Source organism: Cydia pomonella, chromosome 10 (assembly GCF_033807575.1).
Source record: "Cydia pomonella isolate Wapato2018A chromosome 10, ilCydPomo1, whole genome shotgun sequence".
Classification (NCBI taxonomy): domain Eukaryota; kingdom Metazoa; phylum Arthropoda; class Insecta; order Lepidoptera; family Tortricidae; genus Cydia; species Cydia pomonella.
The window spans coordinates 7,981,789-7,994,053 of NC_084712.1; the positions used below are offsets into that span (position 1 = coordinate 7,981,789).

The 12,265-nt window shown below is 37.2% G+C and overlaps 1 protein-coding gene across 1 annotated transcript in view; it reads left to right on the top strand.

Annotated features, from left to right (window-relative positions):
- Nucleotides 1-1,316: 1,316 nt before the first annotated feature.
- Nucleotides 1,317-12,265, top strand: part of LOC133521980 (uncharacterized) — a 57,053-nt gene continuing 46,104 nt past the window's right edge. The window contains exon 1 of the mRNA XM_061857142.1: nt 1,317-1,670. The gene's annotated coding sequence lies outside the window, so the exon portion shown is untranslated. The remainder of the gene's footprint in view (nt 1,671-12,265) is intronic.

Genomic DNA, 12,265 nt, shown 5'->3' on the forward strand with positions numbered 1-12,265 from the left:
TGTCCAGTGACAATTCTCTACTCTACCCTCAGCCCTCACACCGATGTTGCCCTTGGGCCATCTTAGATGTCGCTTTTTGTGGGGGCCCATCCTATGGGGGCCCATCTTGTGGGGGCCCATCTTGTGGAGGCCCATCTTGCGGAGGCGAGTCACCGTCTTCTGCCCGAAATAAAATTGCATACCGGTTTATTAAGCAGGCGTCCGGTTTCTTATCCCATAGCCTAGTACTTACTCCATCGCTTTCACTCGATAGCCTAGTTTTTTTTAGATTTCATCAACGTCCAATAGTCCTTATACCCTGACAGCCTGTCTCTGCGTGTGTCCCATGACACGGACAAGAACAGCATCCACTCGGTGTACCCCTCATAGGCCTCATATTTCATTTAAGTATCAAAAGAGCCTCTACGTGTTGGTCCGCGCACGCCTCCCAAAGGTCCGGAACACCACGTGATGGGAAAGACAAATATAATTACAATTAAATATTATTTTCACCACACCAGCTAGCACTCTTGTTAAAATTTATGAGAAAGTAGCATTTTATCCACAAGAGTGGCAAACTAATTAGATGCAAATTTTGAGTTGTTTCATCATTTTGGCTGATGGAATTGACTTTTAAGTGATGATTTTGAATGATAAATATTTTATTGCGTTCATTTGGATTTGATTTCTAATGTTTCACAGTTATTATTTTCCTCCCGTTGGTGTGGGAAAAATATTGTGTTTCACTCGGTGGAAAAGTTTGTTTAACCCTCGTGCCTTGAAACCCTCGCAACGCTCAATATTCCATTTTAGTATCACTCGCTACGCTCGTGATTCAATTTTGCAATCTTTCTCTTGCTCGGATATCAATATTAGCACGAGGGTTAAACAAACCCGGTGCAAAACCCCACCTTATAAAACAAATATGTACGTACTTAACTACTTTTAGCTGCATTGACCCCAGTCATCAGCAAAATACATCGGCATCTTGGACTGAAAGTAAGATATTCCATTGGTACCTATATATACATAGTTAGATTTTTAATTTACTATGGTACATTTTAGCTACTAATTAAATTAAATGATAAGTACAAATAAAATAAAAGCATTATTAAATAGGTAATAATAAAGATTGATCAACGAAGTGCGAAGCAAAACAGTTAGTGTTATTGTTTTTATCAAACCATTTACGGTTGGTACTATCCATAATAAAATTGATATCCCTATGTCGTAATGAAAACAACAGAAATTTAAAACAAAAGAAGCGTGTAAAGGCATGTAGCGGTTTCAATCATTATTGCTAATCTCAGGCCCCGGGCGCATTAATCAAAAACTCACTTTCAAGTCCGGATGTGTTAGGAGTGTCAGATTATGCACATTGGTGCATAATGCAGTCAATTTTCTTATTTGATTCGTCCGGAAACAGCAAGCAGAGGCAAAACGACGAGTGGGTCCGCGGGCCGAGCGCCGCTGCCGCTGCTCACTCGACATTCGGCTCGAGTCTGCCGAGCGCGCTGCGTGTGTCCCGCGCTCTCCGCCGACCAAACTTTACTCGCTTCCACGATCGTGAATCAAGTGCACTATATGAACAAACAGTTTTAACTTGACTTACCCTAGTGACAGTTTTTGTGTTGTTTGATTTTGTTTTGTGAACACATTGGAGGTGCCCAATATTCCGATACCGGCTATTGGTGAGTATTACTGAATTTTAATTTTACCGGGAGATTTACGAGGCGCCCGTGTTTAATTCGCGATTTTCTTATTTTAACCTGCTGGAGGTCGGCCAGTACAGTGCATCGCCTCGGTTTCCATGTCACTGCGCTCTCAGAGAATTGTTATCGTCCCATTGTTATTGGCCCAGTTCCTGCTAATTAACTCGCTAATTAATACGTTTCCATTACTTAAATTACTAATAGTGTAATATTATCATTTGGCGAAATTCATATAATAATACATTAAAATGCAATAAGTTTAAAATTGATAGAGTAGCCGGTCGGCTCCGGGGATAACCGCAACCGCGGCTCGGTGCAATAAAATGTGAAATAGGTAGCCGGCGAAGCTATACCCATAACAATCAATCATTTATCTGTCGAAAGCCTTGTTTGGCGTACAGCAAAACCAGTTACCAGTTACAAGTACATCCGTTAATGACCTTACCAAGTTTTTGTTATCAACATTTAGAAATCATGGACTTTTTTGTTTTATCTCGCACTTAACATCGTGGCGCGTTGAAGTCTTTCATACTTAACGAAATAAAAACTCCAAAATATTTATTACTATAAATATTTTACTGTACGAATAATGGGGATCATTCTAAGGATTATATAAAGGTGTTTATTCTAATGAAGAGTTAATTGTTATCGCAGTGTAAATATTTGGACTGGTGTTACTGTTTACACAATGCAATTGTTGTTGACATAATTCTCACAATCGATGGACTTTGGTCATACTCGTTCTGATTTTAGGACGACGAGATAATCCTTCTAACTTTGAATTGTAAAAGTCGGAATCGAGAATCAAAACTTGGATTCAACAACTACTTCATTCCTACAGAAAAAAAGACAATTCAAAAGATGATTCGATACCATAGGCTGCACCATTTTCGCAAATATTTATTTATTTGCTACTGATGCCCATACAGAGCCTAAACAATATTAAAACAGCATTGAGACCAATATGATTTCAGTATCAGTGCTCCGGACTTATAATAATTTTACGAAATCAAATTGGAATGAATAATGAATAATTTATCCATAATCAAGTAATATATTTATATTTGTAATATATTTTACATATCTGATCAAATACTACGCTTACGCTGCACATAAAGTAAGCACCTAATACGCTTCAATTTGCCGCCTAACATCGAAATGTCTGAAATTTTTATCAAAACAGAACAGCGCTTTTTTCCTTGCAAATTTTCCGTCAACTGCTAAGGGCATGGAAAATTAAGCGTTATTAAAAGGCATGTCATCATTGTTATGATGTTGTCTCCGATAATCAGTTTGTTGATAACTAAACAACTAAAACAGACGGGCAGATGCGATGTGTCCGCCACATGTCGCGCCCGCGATTAAGGACACTACAAAAACGGCCGATATGTAGGCCACTATTGGTTATCTCTTATTCTACGCAGTAGGGAATACTCACTTTTTTGTAAAATAGGTTCAACATGATATCCCGATTACCAACTTCGAACTTGTTTAAGAAATTCCTACGCATTTAGGTACCTATGTTGGGATATTGTGGTCATATCCATTTATCTGGCTCGGTCGAAAGTTAAATAATTTTTAATACATACCTAACAAGAAATCCTTTAAAAAGGATTCATATCCGGACACGGTATCCGGATAAGTCTATACAAGTTCGGATTGAAAAACCAGTTGGGATAATAATGTGTTTAACATAAACACACCAATAGGTATATCTTAGAATACACCACGTGATTTATTTGATTATTATTATTTCCAATTGTTTACGTCTTAACTCATCATGGCTTTGTTTATAAACTTTCTTATCGTTTTTATCATACAACGGAATTACCGAGACCTTTACTGCACAAAACGAAAAGTGATTACGATATTAAAGAAGAGTACTCCATAAAGCTGTTTTTGATGCTCTAGCTGAATTTGTCTGTAGAAAAAGGCGCGAAATCCAAAATTACTCGTATCTACAGCTCCCTGGGTGATAAGCTATCAATCGTAGTAGCCTAAATACACTTCTAATTCAACAAGTTAAAAAACTAAAAGTCCTGACAATAAGATTATTTTTGAGCTGAAGCCCTTGCGACAAATAATTAGGTACCTATTCCCAGATTCCGATTAAAACAAAAATTCAAATTCGTCATAATAAAACTTTGCCGTCTCAATCTACACGGGTCTCAAACAGCGCGAACTTACATACGTTAGTCATCCTAATGCTTCTTATTCAATACGAGCGCATTGTGGCGACAATATCGATATAAGATATTTTGTGAATTACGTGGACGGCCGTGTACATATATTCCCAATGCTTGCGAAGCGCTGGGAACGAAACCAATGTGATAAACCAATACAACTGTGACCCCAATTTGCGTGACATAGTGACGCATTATCACAGAGCTCACAAACTGCTCCGCTTAAATACTCGTATTTATTCGAAATGCCAACGCTCGTTAAGCAGTTGAAATATTCCCTCGAACCGCGTACGAGGACCTAATCTAATTGCACATGTGCGACACGATCGCGTTTACCTCGGTCACCGTTACCAACACCAATGGCACAGCCATAAGATATTCATTCGTAGGTACTTATTCCTGATGGTAGGTATAGCATATAGCTACAAAAGTAAGGTTTACATTATTGAATGATATGATCCAAAAATTAACATCGTGGAACTGGTCAAATGATTTTTAATTTATTGTCCGCATATGTGTATCTTTTATAATATGATAATTTGTTGAAAATGTCTTAAATATTATTTAGAAAGCATTCTTTCTAAACATTACTAATGACGTCATAAAAGTAGGTATCAATACGTCAAAATTAAATATACTCACTCAGATAGATTCAGATTACCGACCAATAATTACTGGTTAACATCCAACTTGAATTTGTAATAAAAATCCTAAAATAACCACAATATAAACCGGAGATTAAACCCACGTCACTATTGTCCGTGTTATTAAACTCCCCGGGAATGTTAATCCTTTGTACCGTGATTTTAAACGTGGCCTTTATCGACATAATTATATACAGAAATAACTGGCTCAATCAAATTTAAGGAAGCAGAACATGATTAAGTAGCAGTGTTATTACAATATCTGGGAAAACCGACGCAAAATGTCTCACGACGGCGATGACGTTCTTAGTACACTTGCGTTTAAAATTGAGTTCAAACCAATCGGTCCTACGATGTTCTTAATTGTCTTTTGGTCATACAGGATGTGTTCTCTCTTAGAACCTTATCACAGGCAAAAACAATTCAGGTACCTATGCAAAATAAACCCGTTGTTAGCAAAAAATCAGTGTTGTCTTCATTACCACAGTTCATCACACAATATGTACCTATGTGTGTACTTACAGAAGCGCCAAAAAATCTATCCTATGCAGTACTTAGTACTGCAATTTATTACTGCATGCATGCATTCCAAAATTCGTGAAATTGAACTTTATATCATGCGAGAAATTACTATTGTATCATCATCACCGTCATATATACATATGAATACTTACGTCCCATTGCTTGTAGCACGTGGAAAGCCACGTTAGCCCAATGCGGATTGGGGACTTCCCACACACAATTAATGTATCTTATATATATTGAATTTCTTATGTGAAAACACCCAAAATTAATCTTACCAACAATAAAATGTAGATGCCCCCGACCCCGTATTCTTTGTTTTGAAAATTACATCGCATCATTACTTTACAACTTAATACCCACCGGGCTACTGCTAAAATTCGGGCTAATTAATCATTTTAAAAATGAACCCTAGTTTGATCAAATTGTGGAGCCGTTTTTGATAAATTATTATATAACTGTAACATATGTAACAGAAAAATATGATAGATTATTTGCCGCTACTGGAGTTGATATTAAATTATTTCTTAATTTTTAGGTAGGTATTAATAATAGTTGTTTTTTTGTCCTTTTTATTTCTGTATTTTTAACTTGTTAAGTAATTATTTGCAATATTATTTTTTAATAGAACAAAACAATTACATAAGTCCTACATGACAGACAATATGTATACATATGTATATGAAATGAAAGTACGTATATCAAACATTGCCCGAAATTAGACCCTATTTACAATGTTACCTCATAGGTACTTATGATAATTATTTATAGACACACGATAGAGTTCAACGTTGCAATTGCTGTAAGCATAATGCATATAAGGACGACGCAACCGATGACATTACTAACTTGCATTGCAGTTAAGGGTTTTGTATGCATTTACGAGACAATGGTGTGTCCACGATCCACAATGCTTAGAGTACGCGTGAGCGTGCCGCCGCCGCATAACACGGGCTTACATTACAGAATCGGAACACAATCGGATCGGATTCAAAAACCACTCAACAAGCAACTAGCTCCAGAGTTACGTGCGTTCTTTCTAAATTCAATCCATAATTTTTAAGAGATAAGTGGGTTTGACATTGGAATTTGAGGAATGAATTGTTCAGTTTTGATCGTGATTTACTGTATCATTTTTATAAGAGAACTTCCAAAAAATGGAGTAATGGAATACGATTAATAAATATTTGGGGACAACCTTACCCCGATCGACCTAACCCCAAAGTAAGCAAAGCTTGTAATATGGGTATTAGGCGACTAAATACATACTTATATACGTAGAAAACACCCATGACTCACGAGCAAATATCTGTGTTGATCACACAAATAAATGCCCTTACCGGGATTCAAACCCAGGACCATCGGCTTCGGCTTAGGCAGGGTCACTAGTTCACTACCCACTAGGCAAGCCCGGTCGTCAATTTAATTTAATTCAACAGCCTCAAGCATTTACAAAATATGTAATAGGAAATAAAACAGCTAGAGTTAGACCAAGCTAAGTTGGCAGCGATTTTGATGACCCAGACTGTGCAAGTGTTATTTAAACGTCATAATTTCATAGAAGTTTGATGTTTAAAATAACACCTGCACAGTCTGGGTTATCAAGATCACTGCCAACTTAGTTTGGACTTACTCTAATATTTTTAAAAATTATAACCGTCTATAACCGTCGATAACCGAACCTAACCAAAAATGTTACTAGTTAGTTATAAAAACAAGAAACAATTAAACAGAGGATGTAGATTTCATAAAAACTATTGACCTCTATTGAAATTGAACTTGCAGCACAAGACGAGCTGTTATGATTCAGAACGCTTACGTATTCATATATCGGCTCAGATGGACCAGTATAAGTTTGAGCCCCAAATAAGGATGGTAGTTTCAGATTTATCGGTTAAGTTTCATTCGAGAAAAAAAAACGTGACTTAAATAGCAGGTGTTGCAGGCTTGACGCGTCGAGCAACCTGTCGCGAAATCGACGCCTGCGGCCGACCCGAGCCAGCCTGATCGATGGACTCCATATTCGATTATGTTTTATTAAGCCCATCAACTTTTACGACTGTTTTAGATGTCTACATGCGCTAAGCGTGCCACTAAATTAAGTTAGCAGCAGCCACAAGTGGCCTGTTAGATACTATCTAAATATGTAGGTATATTTCATTTTTTGTTCGCTCAAATTTTAGTTACCTAATAATAATATTAACTTTTAATTGCAATCGCCAATAATATCAATAAATAAATAAATGTTTCATATGTTATTCGGACTCCGTTGCGTTTAATCGTATGGAATATTAACAAAGACAATAATATTCATGGTTTAGAATAACATTAATTTACATGGCTGATGGATGAATGATGACAGATGGGCCAAAATAGCCACTAGCTGGCTGGTATTCCCAGAGTAGTCGTGGCAGAGGCAGACCGAGAAAGAGATGGCGGGACGACTTGGATGCATTTCAGCGGGATTGGCGTTATCTTGCTCAGCACAGGGAGGATTGGACAGCGAGAGGGAAGCGTACCCAACAGCGGGACACACAAATAGATTTAAATATAGTGTTCAAAAAATTCAGGTCAAAAGAATTTCAAGATAAGAAAAAATAAGTACAAATTCGTCATCAGCTATGCTATGTGGAATCTGCTGCTGGACCCGTCGTGCGCTATCCTAAGTGTAAGTTAATTACACAAAGTTCGTATATATTTTTGAAGAAATTCGAGATGTACACAAATGTATGCGTGTTTAACTAATTTTCGGTTTTAAGATTAATTAAATTTTGAAAGACCTCGTAAACGGATACAACATCAAAGGCTTGAACGTCGGACGTATGCACTGCGCCTGCGTTCATCGAATTATCCTCTGGTTTCATTGCGCCACTAATAGTACCTATACAACTGTGTATAGTATACACTAACAGTGTATACTATTCTATTAGTAACCCATACCACCATAAAACGAGCGGATTTTTATTTTATTCAGTTCCGCGTTTCAGCCACGATTGTTTCCTTGCGACTGGCTTTATTCGGAATGCGCGGGAAAAGTTGATGCGATTTTTATGCAAGTTAACATTGGATGATGTGAACTCACGATACGCAGCGCGATTTCCCGCGATGGGGCAGGTCGGCCCCGCGCTCGCTCCCACGTCTTCCGACTTCTCCTCATGGATACACTTACACAATGGCTTCACGTTACTGCATTGCTTATTTTTTTCTGCATCTTTGTGTTTATATTAATCGTTAGCGTTGATCGAGAATTCCTGGAAGAGAAACTAGCCTTTTTCTGAGGCTGCATAGAATGAAGATGTCTTCCGCGTACCGATTTTTTTATTGGTAACGATATCAGTCCTTCGGGGCAGACGATGGCCTGATTCAGTTCCGAAGTAGAACGCTTCGTTTATTCATTAACAAACGCGTTTGAACAAACAACGTGGACATGATAAATTGTTGGAAGATACTTTCTTTTCGTGATGCTTCCTCGTTATGCGTTTATTTTGAATAGTCGGTTCACGCGAAGATGTCACGTTGGTTTAGCGCCGTCGGTAGTCGCTTACGATTGATTAGTGGTTCGTGGGCCAGCCACGCCTCGCCTCGCATCTGATCACATGTTTAGAAGCCAAAACTGTTTTCACTGGGAACTGTGCCATCTGGGTGCACTAAAGGTGACAATCGACCGACTTCGCTTTATTTATTGCAGCTTTATAATCACGCTCCACGTGACATATCACGAGATGTCTATACTGTCATGCCATGAACTTGATATATTAACGCAATTCCATGAACACGCAGTTAGTTGAAGCCCATTAAGACAACGCATTTTTTAAAAAGTAGCGTTAGCTAGCCGTTTACAAATGGATAATGGCGTTAAGAACAGCGTTCCGGCATGGCGTAGCTTTTAATTACGGACCAATTGTAACTGATAAAATCTGACGACTGCAATTGTAGCGGTGGCGTACTGTGAAGGCGCTTCGACCTTATGTAGCGAACAAAGATTACCGTTGCTCGTTGTCATTTTTTCTTTATTTAATTCCGCGAAGCGCTGTAACGGTGTCGCGTTCATTTGTTTTGGGTGCCGCCGCATTACATAGTATTTATATTGTTATGTAATTACGGGCTGTGTTTAACATACTGCCTAATTAATTATGTCGTGGGACATTGTCGCTGAAATGCTGATGATATAAGTGTAAACAATCTTCCGTGGGACACAGTCTGACCGGTGCGTAAGGAATTTGCCGGCGCAGTTGAAATTTGATTACAGTGGAGCCTTTACGCAATGCAAAATATGCACATTTGTTTATGTGTCCGTATACTAACATACGGCTGTGATTATCTCCTGATCATGATTATAATTCTTTAGTTTTCTGCCGTGGATTTCATCATTTATCATTAGCGTATATAATTACTTACGATTCCGTCGCAACCGAGCGTTAGAAAAATACCTACACTAGATTGATTGACAGCATGAAAATGATTAAGTCACAGCATCAACTTTATTATTTCACACATGAAGGCCGCGTGTTCAATAGTGATTAATTTCATTAAGTCAATGCAAACACAAGAGTAATCAGCGAATGAAATGCCACAATTGTGCTGAAAACAAATTTAATTTACCTCCTGTCATTAGTTAATGAATATCAACCGAGCGCAAATTGATTACCCACACGAGTTTAATGCGCAGTTCGATATCTAGTCTTGGTGCTAATAGTAATGGCTAAAACCTGAAATTCATTATTTAGTTTACCAAAGGTTTTTCTTATCTATTTCTTACATAACAAATTAACGTCAAAAATATTTTTTGATACAGGTTTTTATTGCCGACTGTACTTTTCCTCCTTTGCATTGCATGTCTATCAAGTTCTTCACAAGATCTTTATAATGAGCCTTAATACAATGGGTTTATGTTTTTACATCGAAGAGTTCCTTTGGCTATCTTCTGACTGCATCATCAGATCAGCCCGCGTAGCCAACAAGCCAATCCTAATCGCTCCGTAGCGTAGCGTAGTCATCTCTGTCTATTACTCTTCCATATTAGTGCAACAGTGACAGTTGCGTTTCGTTCGCTATTTGCATGTGTAACGATTGGCATATTGGCTACGTGGGCAGCTCCATGTCAGCATATTATTGCTTTGTCATCTGAAATACGGAAGTATGCCAAATTTAAGTTACAAGATTTGAAAGCCATATGTATACAAAAATTCGCGCTAAATAAAAGTTATTAATAAAAAGTGGGAAATTATTTCATGGGCAGATCAAATGACAGATGCTGACGCAATCAAATGCCAAATAAAGAAAACTATAAGGGATCCTTGTTCTACGGAACCCTAAAAAGGCATATTGGCGTCACTTGGCGCTTTGGGATAATGGCAACAAAGTAAACTCTCCGCTCAAAGAAACTTTTTACTTTTTAGCGCCCTCTTTAGTGAGTGAGAATATGATAAAAGTTAAACTCTAAAGTTCAATTTATTACTTATATTCAAACACATTAGGTCTCTCCGCTTCCTTCCGAAATTTATTAAGTGACACATTGAAAAACAAACGATTATTATATTTGTTTCAAATTAATAATTGATACAAGCATGATTAATCAAATATGACAGTAATTTCTCTGTAGCTACTAAATCAATGGTGGCCCGGCATTCACATCTAATGAGGTCAAGGAAGATAAAGTTTCATTAAACACTATCATTCATATTTAATTTCAAATAATTACTTAAACACGAATTATTTAGCACAATATATTAATTTAAATCATTCGCATTCTCGAATAACATCCGTATTCAATAGGCTTACTTTATTCAGGTATCAATGAAACATGGAATAAAATACTTCCCATTTAAACCGCCCCCAGCAGCTACATTATACATCTACATCATAATTATTATAAACGACTGCATTGCATCTCTTGATCATCTTTAATTTACGTAAAAACGCTCCTTATAAATAAAAATGCGGACAATATGGTCGCCCTCAAAGATCCTAATTTATTTTTCAATTAGCAATTAATATTTTGTTGGTATTATGTGTGAATAAATGTAGTACAAATGTGTTAAAAAATAAAGTAATATAAAGATAAAAAAAACAATGAGCAATATAACCATCCTATCTGCTGTAAAATTTTATATGTTACTGCAAGAAAGCACTCAAGTATCCAGCGCATTCTGAGACCGAGTGTACCATGAGATAAAATTAGAAAACAGACTATTTAGTTTTATATTATTTGGAATGAGGACCTGTCACCGCGTCCCATGTTTTGTTGCATAGCCCCATTGCTCATCCCCGCTCAGTGACAGTTCAACAATTGTCTTGTCCCTCAGAATGCATCTTGAATTTCTTCTTTGTAAGTTTCTGGGTGTGCTGCCACACGGAATCCTAATTCAAATTCAAAGCGATGTAACTTAATTTTTCTTTGTTATTTTTTTATAATTTCATTAGATATTCGGCTTTGATAAATCGATAAATTGTTTTGTTTGTTGTACTTTTAAACCGATGCAGGAGCATACCAAGGAGCAAGGTTTTTTTTTTTTAGATAAGATAAGTTTATTAAGCTCAAAAGTTTACACCTAATACATAATTTCTTATAATATATTACATAGGATTCATTGTCCAAGAGTTTTCGCTGATACTTAAAATAGGTATGAACCTGTGCTATAAGTACCAGTTACCTTTCATTTGTCTCTATATACTTTATACATGTATTATATCTAGACGGGATTAATGCAAGTGAGCTGCACTGAGTGTAATGTCAAATCAGAATCCAATCAAGATAAAAAGTTTAATGCTCGAAATGGCTCGAATGCCGCTCCAGCTAAGTTTCCGAGTGAAATTGTCATGGTCAGGTGCGCCTTAAATGCGACGACACCCGCGCGCACTCACCCGTGTAACGCATCAAATCTTTGCCAATCGTACTTTGACTTTAAACTCAAACAAGTAAAGTAAAACTTTTGAAAAGATGTTAGCCGATACCAAATACTGATTGTTTTAACCTCTTTTTAAGTCGGTTAAAACGTAGCCGGGCTAACCGTACATATTTATCCAATTCGTATCAATAGGTTCATAGTAGTCGACGCCAGGGTTACCGACGAAGTTACAACGCAAAAAAAGATATATATAAAATCTTAAACCGTTCAGTAGACAAGTATGTATATGAATCCGTTTAAAAAGCATTTTGTCGATTATCTAATAGATTTAAGGTAACGTGCAAGACGTGTTGGAATGTTCAGTGCCTTTTAATCGC